The sequence below is a fragment of the Uloborus diversus genome, chromosome 4 (assembly GCF_026930045.1).
Source record: "Uloborus diversus isolate 005 chromosome 4, Udiv.v.3.1, whole genome shotgun sequence".
NCBI classification, from domain to species: domain Eukaryota; kingdom Metazoa; phylum Arthropoda; class Arachnida; order Araneae; family Uloboridae; genus Uloborus; species Uloborus diversus.
In genome coordinates this window covers 7,283,542-7,297,259 of record NC_072734.1, presented here as the reverse complement: position 1 = coordinate 7,297,259, position 13,718 = coordinate 7,283,542, and the positions used below count along the sequence as shown (strand labels likewise).

The 13,718-nt window shown below is 29.8% G+C and overlaps 1 long non-coding RNA gene across 1 annotated transcript; it reads left to right on the top strand.

Annotated features, from left to right (window-relative positions):
- Positions 1-386: 386 nt before the first annotated feature.
- Positions 387-8,040, top strand: LOC129220161 (uncharacterized). Its single transcript, XR_008580453.1, has 3 exons — positions 387-441; positions 4,091-4,143; positions 7,930-8,040. It is a non-coding gene; the product is annotated as an uncharacterized LOC129220161 (long non-coding RNA).
- Positions 8,041-13,718: the final 5,678 nt, after the last annotated feature.

The following is a 13,718-nucleotide window of genomic DNA, read 5'->3' as shown; positions in this document are numbered from 1 at the left end:
TCTGCCTTAGCTCTGGCTTAAGGCAGTAACTTACTACTTAATACCCAAGAACACCATTGCTGGTGGTTCTCGCTGGGTTTCTTAATTTAATTTAACTGCCAGTCTGTTGGTACTCTGAGCACCAATAAGAGGATATTTGCCTCCAGCACGGTTACCCAGATAGCATGCTCACTTGCGGCAAGTTTGATTTTTTCTTGATATTATCTTGTTGTGTCAAACTTGACGTGACTGGTTAGCGGCAGACTTTCAGCAAGTTGGGCGGCACCAGCGTAAACAACTCTTGCAAACGCTTGTTTGATGGACACTTGCTTCAATCCGGACACCCAGCGCATGCGCGGTAGTACATAGTCTTCGGTTCGGCGCCAAACACGGAGAAGCAAGCGAAGCAGGGAGCCATGATGGATTGACGAAGTAAGCTGACGTTGGAACAGCAGAGAAAAGGTATTTATTTGGCAGTTTAATATTTATTCAAATGCTATTTTCTTTAAATTGTAATTCAGAAGAATGCACTGGTGTTTATATTTTTTTACTATCACGATTCACGTCAAAGCATTTCTTTGTAGCGTAGCACATGTTTCAAGCTCAATGTTAAGCTTTTTAAACTTGATGTTTATGAATAATTTTGAATATATGCATACAGGATGGCTTAAATACAGTTGGTAGCAATTTTTATTTGACAGATTTTATCAAACCGCATGTTTTAATTTGATTAACTGTCGATGTCTTAGAAGGCCAAAATAAAGTTTCAAACTCGATCTCAAATATACCTTAGGACTCTTTTTTTTTTTTTTTACGTTATGTTGGCATATTGAATCCTTTCTTTAAATTAAAAGTAAATTACCTCATGCAAATAAAATGAAAATCATTCCTAAAACAAAAGTAAACCAATAAGTATAGTTAATGGGAAATTTTGTTTATCTGCAATTTTGCTAAACTGATAACTTAACATTTGACCATCTGAGAACATTAAATTTAACATTAATGTTCTAACCATCTCTTACATTAAAATTAAGTGGAATGTGATAATATTACAAAGCAACAGTTTGAATTTTTTTGTACTATGGTGATATACTACATCAGTCAAGAAAAAAATACCTCTGAAAATCAAAGCATATGATAATACAAGAAATTTTCCAAAATTTATACTCAAACTGTAATGTTTTGTTGTAAGTCAAAAATTATTTTTGGTGTTATTAAATCATAAGGTTCTTGTAATTAACATTTGAAATATTAATTGGGAACTCCGAATATTCTGTGCAGTATTTATTGAATTAATATTCAGCTTGTTTGTATTTTTAATATTTTTCACAACTAGTCAAGTGCATGCGGGGCAAAGTGAAATAATTCATTTTGTTTACTTATTCAGTCATTTACCAAATCACTTACGTATTCATCAATTAACTAATTTTTCCTTAATTAAATAATTCAGTTATTAATTCACTCTTTCACTTATTTTCTTATGCATTCACTCTCTATTTTATTCACACATTTATTTTCTTTGTATCAATTAATAAATTAATTTATTTATTAGTTTATTGTTTCATTATCTTTTCATTTAGTGAATTATTATTTATTTGTTCATTATTTTGTTCGAAAAAAATTCTCACAATCAAATAGAAAATATTTTATTTTTAACTTTGTCCCATGAAAAAAAAAAAACAAAAACGGGAAAAACTATACTTTTTCTTGAAGGCTAAATTTTACTGCCAATAATAAAAAATAATGTTTTAACGCAAGTTTTATTTTATGTGTAATGTTATTTCTTTATATATTGCAATTTTCAAAACAGATTTCCTATTTGTTCATTTTGAAAAAGCTCAGTCATCTTAACCATTTCGCTTTGCCCCACATTCCACTACTATTTATTTTGACTTGTATTTTATGTTTTATATTGAAACAGGTGTAATTTTTTGTCTGATTAATGCTATACGACAAATTCAAATATTTTTATTAGTATAAAATTGAAAAAAAAAAAAACCTGGGTATTACGATATTTTTTTTTTTTTTTTGTTTCAACAAACATGCCCAGCAGGGCATGTTAAAATTTTTAAGAATTTTGTAGCCCTGACCTATTATTGAATATTTAAATTTGTTAAAATTCTACTTTAACTTTTACTCTTGTTAAGCTTATTTAAGGTACCATAGAGTCTCGAAAATCAGATGTAGTTGGGGCTCATGCCTCCTCGGATTACAACATAGCAAAATATTTCAATTTTCAGATGTTAATGAAAATCATTTTACTCTAACTAAAAATGTAGCTAAAAACATTAAGCACCTCAAATAGAGCACAACCCAGAACTTTTAAGACTCTTTTGTATTTGGGGCATTCCAAGGTATTTCCAAGGTAGGCTGCCTTGCACCCTGGATCAATCGTACCTTTTTTTTTTGTAAAAACTTCTTGACAGAATAACTACGAATATACTATTTGTTCTTCTCATTGAAAGAATATTTTTCATGAAATTAAATGTATGATCTTTTGTGAAATATTGATTATAAGCATTTCAAATGAATGTGTTTTCTTTACCAGTCTTCAATCCCAATTTTCAAAATATTGGTGTATATTTCATTCAGTGTAAATTTTGCACAAAGTAAAATACTGCCATTATTGTTATCAGGGACCCTCTGTTTTCTGATAGGAACTTCAAATTTTACCGACTGGTGAAATATGGTTATTCACACTGGGGGGGGGGGGGAGACTTGTGAACAATGCATGTTTTACATAACATTAATCTTGAAAAAATCTCAAATAATAGCAGTCCCAGTACTCGATCTCTTGGACAAATATTTGCAACAATGAGATTTATGTTTCTCAGGTCGAAACTTCTTCCTTTGAGCAGCTGCTTTATGTAATTTCACCGTTTTCTTTTACTTGTGAAAACATATTTTAAATTGCTTAGTCAAACTTCATTATTGCAAATCGTTATTTTGTTCTTTAAAATATGATGCATGTCCTGCATTTTTTAATCATGTTCATATGTGTCCCAGGCCTGTTTATATGTTCTCCCCAAAAAGGGCACGTGTAAGCAATTAAAGACATTTTTTAAAAAGTTTATGACACAAAGAAAAGGCTACCTATTTAATCTTGGAGATATTTTGGTATTGTGAAATTGATAATATTTTTTTGAAAAATAAAGAAATGTAAAAAATTGTTCCCATGTGTCCCTTTCCCCCCTACAACCGATGAAAAGGAATATTTGGATATTTAAAAACTTGCAATTTTATCTCCAGATTTGCCAAATCATCAGCTAAAATTTGCTGAATATGGGATTTTGACTAATGCCTCCTTTCGGGGCATTCTGATTTTTATAAATGTATGTAGTTTTCTCGTGGCAAAACTTCAAGTAAAATGCAGTGCACATATAATGACATACTTATGTGTTCACTTTTTAATTGTTTTGATTTTGTTCTTGCTTTTGTAATCAAGTATTAATTCTACTTTTTCCTCCTTTTTTCGAAAATATCCTACTTTTCGACACTGAAAATGTTCTATGAGCTCTGTAAATTTCATGCCATCTTTCTAGACATGTTTGTTGCACAGCATGATTTACATTTGCACTGATTATTGTTAACTATTTTGAGAAGCTGTTTTAGAGAAATGATTTAAAATTTAAAAGCATTTCTTTGAGATCTCTTATACCAAAAAAAAAAAAAAAAGGAAAAACATAACTTTTGTGTTTAACACTAGGCTTGAAATATACCTGTGCAGAATGATTATTCTGATCATTATTGTAGGATTTTTTACCTTTATCGAAACGAAGTTTGCTTGAATAATTTCTTTTTTGCCTGTGGATTGCCAGATGATTTCATATGTTCAATATATGGCTTTATTTCGGAATTCAAATTAAATTGAATATATGACTTAACTGTAACTTAGTTTAGCTTCTAGCAATAACTTGTTTTTATTATTCAAAATATTAGCTCCATTATTAATATTTGTCTCCAATTTTAAAACTAGTTATATTTCCATAAAATAATTTTAGTCGACAATTTCAAAATAGTATTCTTGTTTGTTGACTTTACTTTGAGCTATGGTTAAATGTATTAGCAAATATAGCATGTCCTATTGTTTATTCTTATGTTTTTTTTATAGCTGCTTGTCAAAGGGTGTATAAGGATATATGGCAGCTGGCATCAAGAAATAATGTGAGTTTTTGAGTACAACATTTTTATTAATAAACTTCATAAATAGGATTTTTTAAAGCTGGGCTGTCAGGTTTTTGACTAGTAACAATCTTTCACAGTGTAAACTCTTGCACCTCTAGTCAAAAATGTTTACCATATCTTAGTAACCGCAACCTATCATATTTCCCAAGTTTTATTGAATGGCTTTATATAAAGCATTCAGCAGCAGAATAATTACTTCCCCTCTTATTTGCTTTCAAGATAAATATTCATTTTCAATTTACTTTTAGGGGTCAAATAGGTGTGCATAGATAATACTTAAATGTATTTAATGTTCGGCAAAAAACACATAGAGGTAAAAATGATTGTTCTTTTTTCTAAATAAGTGCTTTAATTATAAATACTTTTAAGTTAATTGGACTGACTAGATAGTAAATAATTGTGAAAATAACATTAAAAAAGAATATCATGCACTTGTATATGAGGTTAGCTCTTTTTGAAAATCTTATATATACATCGCATTTAGCATGTAAGCTAAATTAATGCATTTCGGCTATATCAAATATATATGCTAGCTTGAATTTTTAAAGAAAAAGGGGGAAAACACAAAAATTTTTGAGTATGCATTGAAAATCAGATTTTAAACTTGTCATTTCATTTTACTTCCTGCCAAGTTTAGACCAACCAATTACCCATTTAAAATTTCAGCAGGATTTATGACAGCTTTTGCTATTTATAATTTGTATGTTTTTTCAGTAAGCTTTTGTTCACAAGCAAATTTGAACGATTGGAGTTTTTTAGTTTAAACCGGTATTGTATTTCCGTCATGTTTACAAACCTAAGCTTGTTTAGAAGTAATAAAGCCTACAATTTGTGTGGGGAATGCTACAAGTAGGTGTTGACAAGTCAGGATTTTTGCTTTGAGGAAAACTCACCAAATTAATTTTTTTAAACTATTTATTGAGAATGTGAAGGCTGGATTATGCTATTAAACTATCATTTCTAAATTTTACTTAAAACAAAGTATGTCTTCTTTCAATCAAAGATTTTCAACAAACGTGAAATATTCAGTACTAGTGGTACCCGCACGGCTTTACCCGTAATAGAAAAATTAAAAGATCTTTTGGTTCGCCTGTATATTTACAAATAATGTATGGTGAATTTTCTCGCCAGTTGACTTGTACCCATGTTACGGTTCCACGTTATGATAATTTTGTATCTCGCCAATTGGCTTGTGCCCATGTTACGGTTCCACGTTATGATAATTTCGTAATTTACTCGTTCATCTTACGAAAATTTTGCTCTAAAAATTGGAATAGAAAAAGAACCACATTGAATTTTCGAAAAATCGCTTCGAGGTGCACATCCCCATGCTACAAACTAACTTTGCCAAATTTCATGAAAACCGGTCGAACGGTCTAGGCGCTATGCAGAGATCCTGACAGACAGATGAACTTTCAGCTTTATTATTAATAATTTTTTTTTAAGTTTGCTGATACAGTGAAACCTGTGTAAGTTGACCACCTGCGGTGCACTACTTTAATGGTCAACTTACAAAGTTTGATTTATATGATAAGGGCTAATTCCGTGCGTGAAAAAAGCAGTCAACTTAAGACAGGTGGTAAACTTACAAGGGTGGTCAACTTCACAGGTTTTACTGTATCTACTTTTTGTTATTCTCTTAGGTGCTTTGTTAGGTACTTGGTGCTTGGTTAGGTTCTTTCATACATAATTTTCATCATGTTCACCAACAATTCCATCAATGTTAAACTTAAATTTTTATTATTATTTTCATACTTTAGCTGAATTAAATTTTGAACTTCCATATGAGGCAGTGAGATTGCAAAACTCCGTAGCTCTGCAAAAAAAGTTATTTTGCTCCGCATTTCACAGTCGAGCGTTCAAAAGCATGAGGCATGACATAGTGCTTAAAACGGTCTTATTAAGTAAAAAATAATTATTTTTATGCTAGTGTTTAAAATGATTATTGTAGCTCAATAATAATTTTAGATAAGTGTTTTTGAGATTTAAAGTTAGTTTTTTGTTCAATTTTATGCAAAATACCGAGCTGCTCCTCAAATTCACCACAGATCAGGGTTGAGTTTTGGACTGTCTAAAACTGGTTTCGGACAGAACAGGCGTTTTTTACCGTCCAAAAATACACTAATCTGTCAAAGTATGCTAAAGCTAAAAGTGTAATCAAATCTCCTCATATTTACTGCAATATTAATCATGCATAAATAATAATAAGTTTTTATTAATGAGTATTTGTATTTTCTCTGAAAGGTTCATTAATAAATATTTTACTTAAACAAATTGCCCATAACTCTTTTTTGCAAAAACTTTCTTAGTAACAGTTGGTAGAGTTATGAAAAGAAATTCACTGCACTACCAAGACAACTAGTTTCAGTTCCATTTATAACTCAGAAAAATGTTATTAAATGTAATTTTTTGGTGGAAAAAAAAAATATTTTTTTAAAATGGTTTTTGCGTTCAAGTTTTACATGATATTTTAATTTTTTTTTACGATAGATTAAAGAATAATAAATTGATTAAATACATTCACTAAAATTTTAAAACTTGTGCATTTTTTTAAAAATTCATATTTTAATATAATATACAATCTGTAACTATTTATTGCATTTCAGTCAATTATTAAACTATATTTTGAACACTTTCTTTTGCACACGTGCATAAATGCCAAAAAGTTTGGTTACTATTATGAAACAAAAAAAAAAAAAAAAATGCATACAATTTGGAATGTTTAATGATGAATTCAACTTCTATGTAACTAGATTAGAATTAGCTGTATCATTCAAGTACGTATATTTTTTATACTTGAATGTTCACCATTGAATGAATATTCAATATAAAACATAACTTTGATGCATTTTGTTCTGTTTTTGATATTTTCTCACAAAATAGTTTCTCAAAAAATGTAGTTTTGGACAGGACGGTAAAAACCGTGGTTTTTACTGTTGTGTCCAAAATCTTGCCAACCCTGCTACAGATGCTTGTCAAATTGTTTCTCCAAGGTTGGCAACCCTAACCCTGGAAGGTGCTGCTGTACAGCATGACTTTAAAAAAAATCAATGTTAGTCCACTTAGTCATTTTATTCAAAACTTGCATATGTCCACTTACATCCCTTCGCTTCTCACTGCTTCATATGATGTACTTCTAAAAGAAGCTTCGCACTGTTTATATATGCTATCATCTGAAAAATTATATTTTGGTACTGGGATTTTAAACTATTCATATTAGCCGAGACTTGTTCATTCTATTAGAAGGCTTAATCTGCTTTGCGCCCAGAGTTTGGGGATCTGTAAATCAGTTCCTGGTCTTGTAAAAATGATCGCTTATGTTAATGCCACAGGACCATAATGTTTTAACGGGTCTAGTTTGCATTTCAGTGCTGGCGATTATTTTTGCATTAAATAGTTTTGAGAATACAAGGCTAATTTTTCTTTTAAAACATGTTTCAAAAGTGAAAATGTCTCCAAAAGTAATGAAATTTACGAGCAAAGATTCTTCATCATTTTTAATAGAAGTAAAAAACAGAAATTGTGTGGTAACAAAAACTCTCCATTGAAAAAAGATTTGAAAATAGATGCAAATATAACATTAAAAATATATTTCTCTTTAAGTTAACATTAGCAATTGGTGGTTTTCAAGTAGTTCCTTTAATGGGAGTAGGGTTCATAACTGGGGAACTATAGTTTATGCCTGTCTTTAAGACTACTGTTAGCAGAATTCTTTAATGAAAGTAAAACTTATAATTTTTCTACAATGCTTTTTTTTTATTTTAGGACACAAAGAAATGAAGAAAAGTGTGAAGAATCGATGTATTATAATATTCTGTAAATACTGTTGGACGATTTGTTTGTAATTATTGTTAATAAACAGTCTGTATTGATTTATTATAACTGTCTTTTTAAATTTATTTTGTGTTTGCTGAGGATAGGGTTATCACAAAACTGAAAAGTCTCTGTAGAGTAAAAGTTTATTTAATTGATGCTTGTGCCATATATTTATATCATAGAAAAAAAAAGTCAAAAAAATAATTTACTAGTAATTTATTCTCCATATAATTTAGTTTGAATTGTACAATTTAACAAGTATATTTTATTAAAATAATAGCAAAAATTAACATTTCTGGAGAAGTCTACTGTATCAATTCAATGTTATTCAGTACAACTTGTACAATTTGACTTATACCTTACTTCCTGTGCTCAAATTTGTTAGAAGGTCGCTATGAGACCGTGAACTAAATGCCAGTTCAATATCCAAAAACAAATAAATTTATTTAATAATAATATAATGTCATGTTGAATTTGGGATTTGTTTTGTGTTCATCTGCTTGATAATCAACTGTTCTTCATAAAATTAGATGAATGTATGATCACACATTAGCAAACTTTTTACGCCTGAATCAGATCCTACATAGTAAATAATAAAGTTAAAAAAAAGTCTTCAAATTTACTTGCAAATTGGGATTAAGTTTACATTCACCTGTATATAATTAACATTGTATTTACAGCATTCGATGAATGCATGAGAATTTTTGTTAAAGAAAAATGAAATGCCCTATTCAAATTTTAATTGGTAAATAAAGCTAGTACAGTGCAACCTGTATAAGTTGACCACCTGTGGTGCATTACTTTTGTTGTCAACTTAAACAAGTGTTAACTTACAAAGATAGATTTATATGATAAGGACCAATTCTGTGCCTGAAAAAAGCGGTCAACTTAGACAGGTGGTCAACTTCACAGGTTTTACTGTATTACGTTGTGTAAATTGGGATATAAAATTTTGAAAAGATTTTAATCCTTTATTAAAAAACAAGTGAGAATTTGTTTAGAGAAGAACTTTTATAAAATTAGCAGTTGTTAAGCTTTGTGTTATAATTTCTGCAAATTTTCTGAAAACAAAAGTTTTGTTGTATCAAATTTTCGTGAATCAGATCAAAGGTACTTTTAACTTATTCCAAACTATTACAAACTTCTCTTGGATGCATAACATAAGTGTTCATTGTTTAATTTAATTTCAACTTTTAATACAATAAAGTTTGTTCAATTACAAATATTTCTGCAATGAATACAATAAAAGTATGCTCTAGTTTGCAGTGGGTTCACAATACTTTTTGTTAAAAAAAATGGCTACTTATTCACTAATTTGTGGGAAATTTGGTACAACAAACTTTTCTATTAGTTTGCAGAAAATTTTCAGAATTTGATGCACCCAAGCAAATTTGCAATGAACCTGCAACAGTTTGATATGACTTACAGGACAAACTTGCTGCAAGTTCAGTTCGTGGGGACTACAAAGCTTGCATCAGACTTGCAGACTTGTCGCATCCATTTTGATGCAAGTTTGCAGAATTGCAAAGCAAGTTTGCTGCAAGCAAAAAAATGCTATGCAAATTTGATATGAACTGGTAGCAAATTTGATATGACAAAGCTCAGTTTGAAGCAAACTTGTCACAGCAAAGCTTCAGTTGCTTTGAACTTGCAGCAAGTTTGATACCACAAAAATGACTTTCCTGCTGGTTTGCAACGAACTTGCAGCAAACTTGATAACACTTGCAGGACAAACTTGCTGCAAGTTCACTTCGTGGGGAAAGCAAGGCTTGCATAAGCTTGCATCTCGTTTGCATCTGACTTGCAGACTTGTCTCATCCAATTTGATGCAAGTTTGCAGAATTGCAAAGCAAATTTGTTGCAAGTTTGCTGCAAGCAAAAAATGCTATCTGGGTATTGACTGTTCCAAACTGATGAGTTCATAACAAGGGCAAAACAGCAGCCTCTGGGTGGGATAACCATGCTGTCTGGAGGATATGCATGCAGATTGCATGAATAAGACCAGCCTGGTTAGTAGTTTACAATCCAATACCAGTTTCTGGTTCTCAATTTGCCTTTTTATTTATTTATATTAAGTTGATAAGGGTAATGATCTTTTCTTGAAATTATTTTTGAGTTCATAATCAGAAATATTGAAACATAATTTGTTTTTTAATTTTGATAATATAAGAACTGAGGGGGAGCAGGAGGGACAGAATTAAAAGCATGATTATTTGAATAAAACAGAACAGATTTTTTTTTCAAAAAAATAATCATTTTCATTTTATGTTAAATGCCCATTGTATATGAAAAAAAAAAGAGCCAATGTAATTTTCAACATGAAAAGTAAACTTTTGAGCATTAAATATGTGTTGTACCCGTCATAAAACCTATCGACACATGATAAAGTATCATAGATCATTTTCTCTTGAATTTCTACATTAAGATTTTTATTTTTTAATTTAAAAAAAAGATAGTAATCATATTAGCTATGAAGTTATAAGATATTTTATTTCTTAATTAATTGGTTAATTACACATCAATAGGTGCACTGACTGATTACTTTTAATATCTTCTTCTCACACACTAAAAACAAAGCTAAACTGACATGAAATAAACAATAAAATAGTGGTGCCATCTAGTGTTCCCGAAAGAATTAGCACGTCTACAGAATTACCGCTTGGGATCGGTCAATATGCGGCAGAATACAAAACATTGTATTGAGTTCGAGTCGACTAAAAGATTTTTATTCTGCTTTTCGCCTTTGTTTATGTTTTTAAAATGGTGAAATCTTGTTCATTATGGTTGCACAAACAGAGCAACCGCACTCAATCAAAGTTTAAACATTTTTAGATGAGCAATTTAAAAAAAAACTTTATTCATGCTTGTGTTAGTGTTTACAAAAGTGAATAATTTTGCATTTGATAAAAATATGTTTCAAACTATTATCGAACTCTATGATAACAGATGGTTAGTGAAATATGTGGAATTAACTTTTTATTGGTGATGTGATTTAGTAAATCTGTCCGAAGTTTACTCAAAGGCAACACAGTATTCTTGTTGGATACAACATACAGAAGTAATAAATAGTGCAAATAAATTTGTTTCATGTTATTAAAATTAGAGGATCATCTTACAGACTGTTTGTTTTGTTAAAAATAAATGTGACATTGTAAATAAAAAAATGATGCATAAAAGTTTTATTTATTTTTTTCTTATGAAGCAGGGCTGAGTGATTTAAATCAGTTGATTAAAAAAAAAAATCATTGATTCGCAAAAATCATGATTTTTAAAGATAAAATTTTTAAAAGTTCAAAAGGCTGAATTTGATGGACATGAAGTTCAGAGTATTTTTATTAGAAAAACAATGAACAAACAAACATTAGTTATAAGTATTCTTACTAAAAGAAACAAAAAAAAAAAAAAAAAAAAAATCATATTGTTATTAAATAAATTTAATTGAAACCCAAGAAAAATATTAAAAAAAATCATAGTAGCAATTAACATTAAAAAAGAAAGAATTCGCAAAATATTTTTTTTTTTTTTTTTAAGACTTACAAATAGCATTATGCTGTAAAAGTTTCAGTTTCTTACTCAAATTTTAAGAGGGTGCTCAATTTAACATTAGTCGTAGCATGGAAAATGTCCTTGATGAGTTTTATTAAAATATTTAAAACTAGCAAAAATACCCGGCGTTGCCTGGGTCAGTAATATTATTAGAAAAAATCGTTACTTGCTTTTGTTTTCTGTTTTAAGTAAAAGAATTTAAAACACATCTTTTTGACGTGATTAAAAATCGAGTTTCTTCCTTACCCATAAAACTAAAATAGCAATAAGTATAAAGAGCAAAGTAGTATTGATTTAGAAACGAAAGCACTATATTTAAGCATATACAAATTTTAAAAACATGAAATTAATCTTCTCATGTTTAAAAAGATTAATCTGTTGATACTTTTTTTTTTAACATGGAGTCTAAAACCTTCTCTGTATGGCTAATGTAGTACGAAGTGATTAAAAAAAAGTAGCTGCGCTCGTAATCCCCTTATACTTGCTTTAGTAATTTCGGGAAATTTCAATCATTGTGGCTCTTGGTGCGATTTTACCGAATTTGCGAAAGTCGTTTCGGGGTACCTTCGATGATGCTCCCCCATTCTTTCCTTACTTTGTAAAACGATATGATATTAATTTTCGTTATAGAGATATCGTCGCCAGATGCAGAGATATTTTTGGTCACCATAAAATGGCGCTAAACAGTTTCATCCGAAATGTTACCAAAATAAGAAATAAAATTTGGTGATTGTTTGAAATTGTGCAAAAAGGAAAATTAATGAAAGTTTTTGTGCTGTTTATGGATTTGCCTAATTTAGTTGCTGGATTATTTAACACAGTAAAAAAAGTCTTTTGAAAATTCTTTGATTGGCGATATTTTGTTTACATGGTGAAGGCTGAGAAACATTATGACGTAGTCTTCGGCTTCAAAAACAGCAACGTTGAAAAAACTGCCAAATGCATCAGCTACGGAAATCTTTCTGCAAAAATTTTGGCGATCTGCTGGTTGTTTGGATAATGAGTAAGTGTTCAATCAGCATAAATAATAATAAAAACCATTAATTACATTAAAGTTCCGTTTAAATGGAAAATCATCAGCCAAATCATGTATTATTTGCCAATCTTGTGCAAAAATCTTACTTCAAGATTTGACTTGAGAAAAGCCTTGAACAATCACGAAAAGCATAGAAAGTCAACAATACAACAATTGTCGCTATCGACAGGGAGTTGAGATGATACACTAAATACTGTATTGAGTTGAGGAAAGCCTTCGAACATGGATCTAAAAAGCTCATAACTCGTTTTTTTATTCTACTTAGAAATTTCGAACAGGTGCCATCTTCAGCAGAAAAAATCAGAGCTTTCGATGGACAGATAATGTAAATATGTGCAAGTATTTTTTCATCCCAATATTAGAGAATTTATACAAAAATTGTGTTTTATTGCCCCCCTAAGGGGGTTTTGCTCCCATAACGGGACGAAAACTACCCTATGTGTTATTCTGATGCATAAGCTATATTATTGTAAAGTTTCATCAAAATCCGTTCAGTAGTTTTGCGTGAAAGAGTAACAAACATCCATCCATACATCCATACATCCATACAGACAAACTTTCGCATATATAATATTAGTAAGATACAAGAAGCATATGGTTTCCTTTTTTTCTTCGTGCATTTTATTTCAGGTGTTATTTTTCCAAAAAAAAAGGAAAATAATTCATTGTTCTGCGCTATTTTTATTCTCTCTCAGTTTATGTAATTCCATAATATTTCCTTTTTTTTCTTAGAAAAAAGGAAGGTGTTATTTATTTTGATTGTAAAAAAATGTCTGGGAAATACACCCATATGGATATGGGACTTTATATTGTAGCAAGATTTTATCAAGCTCTGATGTGTAATTATTTTTTACTGATTTCTGAATTACTCAAACTTAGATTTTATGAATTTTTAACAATATATAGAAAAAGAATTATCTAATTTAACATCTAACTTGGGCATTTTAACTTGTTAATATCAGATACTATATTTAAATAAATTTAAATTTCAAAAATTCTATTTAAATCAAAAAAATCCGATTTAAATAAAAAAAATCCGAGTCTTTATATATATATTTTTAAAAATCCTGATTTTTATCAACCCTGTTATGAAGTAAGATCCAACAATTTAAACACTATTTTATAATCTGTTTAATAAAATATGTAGAGTTTTTTG